Source organism: Crocuta crocuta, unplaced genomic scaffold (genome assembly GCF_008692635.1).
Source record: "Crocuta crocuta isolate KB4526 unplaced genomic scaffold, BGI_CrCroc_1.0 scaffold39, whole genome shotgun sequence".
In the NCBI taxonomy this organism is placed as follows: Eukaryota; Metazoa; Chordata; class Mammalia; order Carnivora; family Hyaenidae; genus Crocuta; species Crocuta crocuta.
The window spans coordinates 402,553-409,903 of NW_027533334.1; the positions used below are offsets into that span (position 1 = coordinate 402,553).

General features: G+C 38.3%; 1 protein-coding gene and 1 non-coding gene across 2 annotated transcripts in view; both read left to right on the top strand.

The window, feature by feature from the left end:
* LOC144218361 (uncharacterized) overlaps positions 1-7,351 on the top strand; it is a 138,052-nt gene that overhangs the window by 69,147 nt on the left and 61,554 nt on the right. The window lies entirely within an intron of this gene.
* On the top strand, positions 1,416-1,522 carry LOC144218403 (U6 spliceosomal RNA). Its single transcript, XR_013331154.1, has one exon. It is a non-coding gene; the product is annotated as a U6 spliceosomal RNA (small nuclear RNA).

Sequence of the window (7,351 nt, forward strand, 5' to 3'; positions counted from 1 at the left end):
GTGGCAGGGAGAAAGAATGAATCTGCCATCACCTGATGTCCAATCCCATGAATCTCTCTTTTGGGGAGTTTCTTGCTACCTAGGTGTCTCAAGACACAAAGCACACAACTTAATCTGGTGTCACCTGAAAAAATCAGCTGTTCTTCAGCCCTGGAGGAAAAACTGCCTGTGTGGGATGAATTGAATAAATACATAGTATATTGCACTGTATGCTTGGCCTAAGGGATTTCTTGAGTGAGTTTTCATTATAAACAATTTTGCTTTATAGCCTAGTTTCAGAAATGAATCTCTAAGTTAAATTCTTGGGGTGCCTGGATGGCTCAGTCAGTTGTATCCAAATCTTGATTTTGGCTCAGATCATGATCTCACAGTTCATGAGTTCAAGCCCCATGTCAGGCTCTGCACTGACAGTATGGAGCCCACTTGGGATTCTCTCTCTCTCTGCCCCTCCCCTGCTCATGTGTATTCTCTCTCTTCTCTGAAAATAAACTTTTTTTAAAAAAGTAAGTCTATATCCTAAGATAAGGTCATTTCCAATCAAGATTCTGTAATAGAAATAGGAAGAAATCAAGTATATGTAACAAGTATAAATGATCAGGTCCTGATATTCAGATATGTGAAGATAATATGCCTCTGTCATTTTTTAGAAATAAACTCAGGCCCCTATCCTAACTGATTTTAGTCAAGTCTAAAATTAGTAATTTCAAATTTAAGCTAGCCCTCTAAGAGTTTTCTTTTCCTGCCTTTCTTTCCCAGGTTTCTGAATTCTTACCTAAGTCTGTAGGAATTAGTGGGTGGTGGTGGTGGTGGTGTGTGTGTGTGTGTGGAGTGGGGCGATATTGGTTATTGGCCAGAATCTGGTCACCTCCTGACGCTTTCAGCCTCCTTGATCCCTAGCATCTCATGCTCCCATGCTGGCATCCACAGAGATCCACTATCCCATTGGGCCTAACTTTTTGTTTCATGGTCTATGTTCCCCTCTCCATCTAGAGAAACATTTTATGATCTGGTATACTTTGCCATTCTTGAGCCATGAGATATATTTCTACTTTCCATGAACCTCTTGAGGGCCATAGGAAAATGTCTTTAGAGGTATCTTAAGTGTGGTTTGCTAGTCACGTCCCACCACCATTTCTGCTCCACTGCTGCTGCACTAAGCGGATGTGGCACTGGACGGTCTCCATGTTTTCCAGCTTCCTTGGGCTCCACCTTCAGTTCTGAGTGACAAACATAAATGGAAGGTATAAGAAGTTCTATCATATGCCTCCACTTGGAAATAACCACAGAGAGAACATAACATGACCCATTCACAGCTTAGACACTCACACCCAGGCTTCACTCTGAAATACTTTTTTTAAAGCTATTATCTTCCTAAGCCCAAGTTGAAGGAGCTTCATCGAGACTGAGAAAAATTAGTGATTGCATCAGCAGCACATATACTAAAATTGGAATGATACAGAGAAGATTAGCATGGCCCCTGTGCAAGTATGACACACAGATTCATGAAGCATTTCATATTTAATACATATTTTTTAAAAATATTTTTATTTATTTCTAGGAGAGAGAGAGAGACAGCGTGAACAGGGGAGGGTCAGAGAGAGAGGGAGACACAGACTCTGAAACAGGCTCCACGCTCTGAGCTGACAGTCAGCACAGAGCCCGATGCGAGGCTCGAACCCATGAACCGCGAGATCATGACCCAAGCGAAAGTCGGACGCTTAACCGACTAAGCCACCCAGGCGCCCCAGCATTTCATATTTAAAAACGAAAAAAGATTGGGGTATCTGGGTGGCTCAGTCAGTTAAGCGTCTGACTTCATTTCGGGTCATGATCTTGTGTTCATGTGGTCATGATCATGGGTTCAAGTTCTGTGTTACAGCTCAGAGCCTAGAGCCTGTTTTGGATTCTCTGTCTCCCTCTCTTTGTCTGCCTCTCCCCTGCTTGTGCTGTGTCTCTCTCTCTTTCAAAAAAATGAATAAACATTAAAAAGTTTTTTAAAAAGATTGAGGAAAAACATGAAACCATTTGGGGGGCATGAACTTTATGCTTTGAACTTTTCAGTTTCTGCTTCTGAAAAATATAAAAACCCAGCTCTTGCGATTCAAAATTCCATAATTTCATCACCTCGTCTTGAATTTCAAAATCTATTTCCAAATGCAAAAGGTGAGCATTTGTCCATCTTTCACTTTGCATTTCTGCAATAACATCTCTACTGTGCTGATAATATGGCCAGGATGATTTCATTACTAGGGCAAGGAGAAATATTCAGTGCCCTTCAGAGTGCGGGAAACTACCAGCTAATGTGACATAATACCTCAACAGTTCATGAAGATAAAAGCTACTTGAAAGAGAATATTCTCTCTTAAATGCTGAGGGGGAATGCTGTCTACTGGAAGAAATTTCTTAAAGATCTCTTAACTGGGCTTTTCCAGAAACTCGGAGAGGACAGAGTAGGACTTGGAACTGTGGTGGCAGAGGTCTCTGATGTGGCAATGAAAACTGGGTGAAACTTACTGGATGATTTTACTTCATCTTATTCAGATGTCAAAGCAACTGGAAGTCATGGCATTCTTTACAAAGAGATAAAACTTTTTGTTTGCTAGAATTCAGCTGTTACAACTATCCTGTTTTGAACACATCTATATAAAATAGTCATGTTTATTGGCAGTATCTCTTTCTCTCTCTCTCTCTCTCTTTTCACTGCACCTCTCATTTTTCCCCCATAAATGTATAAAATGCAAATAGTCATAGACACACGAGTCCATAAGGAAAGCAAATGATCAAAATAGATATGGTCAATTATATCCTATTCATGTTCATTTGCAATTTCTTCATTGTGTGTCTCACTTGCAGTACTGGACTTTAAGAGTGATAAGAGTTGAAGTAACTTGAAATTGGGAAAATCTTGTCTGGGGATTCATTTTTTTCCCCTTGACTCTGGAAAAGGTGCTGCTAATTGCTTTCTTTTCTTCTCTATTGGAATCTATTCAGCTCAAGAAACAACAGTGTTCCATGGACTTAAAGTTTGAGAACTACCATGAAACCACCTAATATTCCTATATTAACTTATTCTTGTTTCATCTTTCAAAAGATTTGGAATCACCTCTTTCTTATGACCAGCCCTTCCTCTGTGTGGGTTGCAAACAGCCTAAAGAAAGAGTGATTTTCGAGACCCTAGTGTAATTCATATTTTCTTATAAGCAAAATTCTAATCTACTACCTTTTGCAAATATAGGAACTGAGGACAACAGGTTTGTTAGTTTTGTTTGGTGGCTTATTTTGCATGTTTGTTTTTGTTGGTTTTAAGCAAAAGACGGTCAACAACTATGAAGGAAATAGATTTAGAAAGAATTTCTATAATGCGAGACTGTCTCCCAGCATCTCTCAGTACAGGCAATGCTATATTTCCTGCCAAAACTCATTCAAAAAGTATTTGAGCCATTCTTGTTACTTGAGAGCATTTGGAAGGAGTCATACAAGAGAACTATAGTTCCTACAACTCTCCTCTTATATCTATTTGAGCAAGAGCAGTAGATGGAAGAAACACCAGAATTAAAACTGATAGAATTCATGAAGTTCAGACAGAAAGCATCTGTCCTTTAGAAACAGCTTTGAACAATGGCAGGCAAGCAACCATTGCTATCAATGAGCCCCAGATGTAGCATATAGCAGTAGACCATATGAATCAGAGGCAGAAACAAAACTAAGGAAAAAATGAATATTTAAAATGGACCAAAACTCTGATAGACACATCATTCTAAGCATGCCCACCTTGGGACTTCACCTGTAGCAAGAAAATGCTTGATAGTTTTCTACCAAAGAGCCAATTCAGACAATGGGATAGCAGTTGCTAGAGTTCTATTTTATGCATTGCATTGTCTATAAGCTCTACATTTTAGCTCCATGACTGTCAAAAGTAGAAGGGCCATAAGGAGTGACAGTTGTGCCATGAATTTTTCTGAAGCTTGGGAAAACTGCTGCAAGCAACTTGAAAGAGTGGTCTTTAAGATTCTGTTAACTATAAACTGAATGTTTTAAAAGGTGGATTTTAAGTTTCAAAGAATGCTTTTGTTGATCTTTTAAAAAGGATCAAGTAAACCTGTTCAGACATTGTTAAGGAAGGACATGTAAATGAAGACTCACATGAAACTAGAGTCACTATCCTGGATCACCAACAGATTGAGAGAATTTGCACCTTAATAGGGAGCATTCCTATTGGAATAAGTCAATAGGTGATCTTTTTAAAAAAAATTTTTTTAGGGGCGCCAGCCTGGGTGGCTTAGTCGGTTAAGCGTCCGACTTTCGCTTAGGTCATGATCTCGCGGTTCGTGGGTTCGGGCCCCGCGTCGGGCTCTGTGCTGACTGCCAGCTCGGAGCCTGGAGCCTGTTTTAGTCTGTGACTCCCTCTCTCTCTGACCCTCCCCTGCTCAGGCTGTCTCTCTCTCTCTCCTAGAAATAAATAAAAACATTTTAAAAAAATGTTTTTTTAATGTTTACTTATTTTGAGAGAGAGAGAGAGAGACAGCCCGAGCAGGGGAGGGTCAGAGAGAGAGAGAGAAACAGAGCACAAGCAGGGAAGGGGCAGAGAGAGACGGGGACACAAAATTTGAAGCAGGTTCTAGGCTCTGAGCTTTCAGCATAGAGCCTGTCATGGGACTCTAACTCATGAACTCTGAGGCTGTGACCTAAGCTGACTGAGCCACCCAGGTGCCCCAATAGGTGATCTTTTTAAATTGTGTCTGAGCAGAGCCTAAATGTACACAAGCCAACAAGTACCTGCAAAAAGAATACATATAATTATATCTTTGAATGTGAGATCATCATTTTACTATTTCTACTATCAGTAACGTTACAACATTTTTGTAGTGTGGTTTTTTTTTTTTTTTTGTGTGTTCTTTTTTTTTTTCTTAACTCTTAAAATNACACGAGCTCTAAATTTCTCTTGGTATCTTTCTTTTTCCCAGTTTTGAGATATATTTAACATACAGCACTGTATAAATATAAGGTATAAAGCATAATGATTTGACGTATATATATTGTAAAATGATTACCACAATAAGTTTAGTGAACAGCTATCACCTCCTATAGATATAAGGGAAAAGGGTCAGGGTGGGGGTGGGGTGGGGGGAGGTTTTCCTTGTGGTGAGAACTCAGGATTTATTCTCTTAACAACTTTCAAAGGTACCATACAGCAGTGTTAACTGTCGTAGTCATTATGTTGAACATTACATCTCTAATAATGACTTATATTGTAACTAGTAGTTTGTACCTTTGGACCACATTCATCCAATTATCCCTTCTCCAACCCCCACCTCAGGAAACCACAAATCTTTGTTTTGTTTTGACTTTGCATATATAAATGAGGTCATATAGTATTTGTCTTTTTCTTTGCATAATGCTCTTAAAATTCTTTTTTTTTTTCCGAATGGCAAGATTTCATTCTTTTTTATGGCTAAAAAATTGTGTGTGTGTGTGTGTGTGTGTGTGTAATTACATCTTTATCCATTCATGAAAACTTAGGTTATTTCCATGTCTTTGCTATTGTAAATAATGCTGCTATAAACATAAGGGCACAGCTACATCTTTGACATAGTGTTTTCGTTTCCTTTCAGTAAATAACCAGAAGCAGAATTGCTAAATCATAGATGGTAGTTTGTTTGTAATTTTTTAAGGAACTTCATTCATTTTCAATAATACCTGGATCAAATGACAACTCACCCAGCCGTGCACAAGTGTTCCCTTTTCTCCACATTCTCTCTTAGCATTTGTTACCCCTTGTCTGTTTGATACTAACCATACTAACAAGTATAAGGTGCTATATCATTGTGCTCTTGGTTTGCATTTCTCTGTTGATTAGTGATGTTTAGCAGATTTTTATGTGTCTGTTGACCATTCATATATCGTCTTTGGAAAAATATTCCAGTTATTCTACTTAGGTGCTCTGGCCATTTTTAATTGTATTCTTTGTTTTCCTGCTATCGAGTTGTATGAATTTTTATGTAGTTTAAATATAAATCCCTTATTAGATGCATGGTTTGCAAATACTTTCTTTCCCATTTGATAGGTTGTCTTTTCATTTTGTTGAGCAGAAGCTTTTGATGTAGTCCCACTTGCTTATTTTTTATTTTGTTAAATATGCTTTTGGTGTCACATCCAAATAATCAATGCCAAAGCCATGTCAAAGAGTATTATCCTATGTTTTCTTTGAGGAATTTTATAGTATCTAGTCTTACACTTAAGTCTTTAATCCATTTTGAGTTAATTTTTGTGAGTGGTGAAGAATGGGGGTCTAGTTTTATTTGTTTGCATGTGAATATCCAATTTGCCCCACACCATTTATTGAAAAGACCATTTTTTCTCCATTGACTATTCTAAGATCCCTTATCAAATATTAGTTGACTGTATTTAAGTGGGTTTATTTCTGTGCTCTCAATTCTATTCCATTGGACAGTGTGTTTCTTTGTATGCCAACACCATAATGTTTTGACTACTACAGCTTTATAAATAGCTTGAAATCAGAAAATGTGGTAAATCCTATTTTTCTTTTTCAGGATTGCTTTGGCTATTTGGATCTGTTGTGGTTTCATATACATTTTAGGATTTTCTTTCTACCTTTGAAAAACAAAAATGCCATTGAAATCTTGATATGGATTGCATTGAGTGTATAGATGGCTTTGGGTAGTATGGACATTTTAACAATATTTTTCCAAGTCATGAACACAGATACCTTTTCATTTATTTGTAGTTCTTCAATTTCTTTTAATTAGGGTCTTGTAGTATTCAGTGTAGAGATCTTTTGCCTCCTTGGTTAAATTTATTCCTAAGCATTATCTTTTTTTTTTTTTTTTTATTTCTAGGAGAGAGAGAGACAGCGTGAGCAGGGGGGGGTCAGAGAGAGGGGGAGTCACAGAATCTGAAACAGGCTCCAGGCTCTGAGCTGGCAGTCAGCACAGAGCNTTTACTTATTTTGAGAGAGAGAGAGAGAGACAGCCTGAGCAGGGGAGGGTCAGAGAGAGAGAGAGAAACAGAGCACAAGCAGGGAAGGGGCAGAGAGAGACGGGGACACACAATTTGAAGCAGGTTCTAGGCTCTGAGCTTTCAGCATAGAGCCTGTCATGGGACTCTAACTCATGAACTCTGAGGCTGTGACCTAAGCTGACTGAGCCACCCAGGTGCCCCAATAGGTGATCTTTTTAAATTGTGTCTGAGCAGAGCCTAAATGTACACAAGCCAACAAGTACCTGCAAAAAGAATACATATAATTATATCTTTGAATGTGAGATCATCATTTTACTATTTCTACTATCAGTAACGTTACAACATTTGTGTAGTGTGGTTTTTTTTTTTTTTT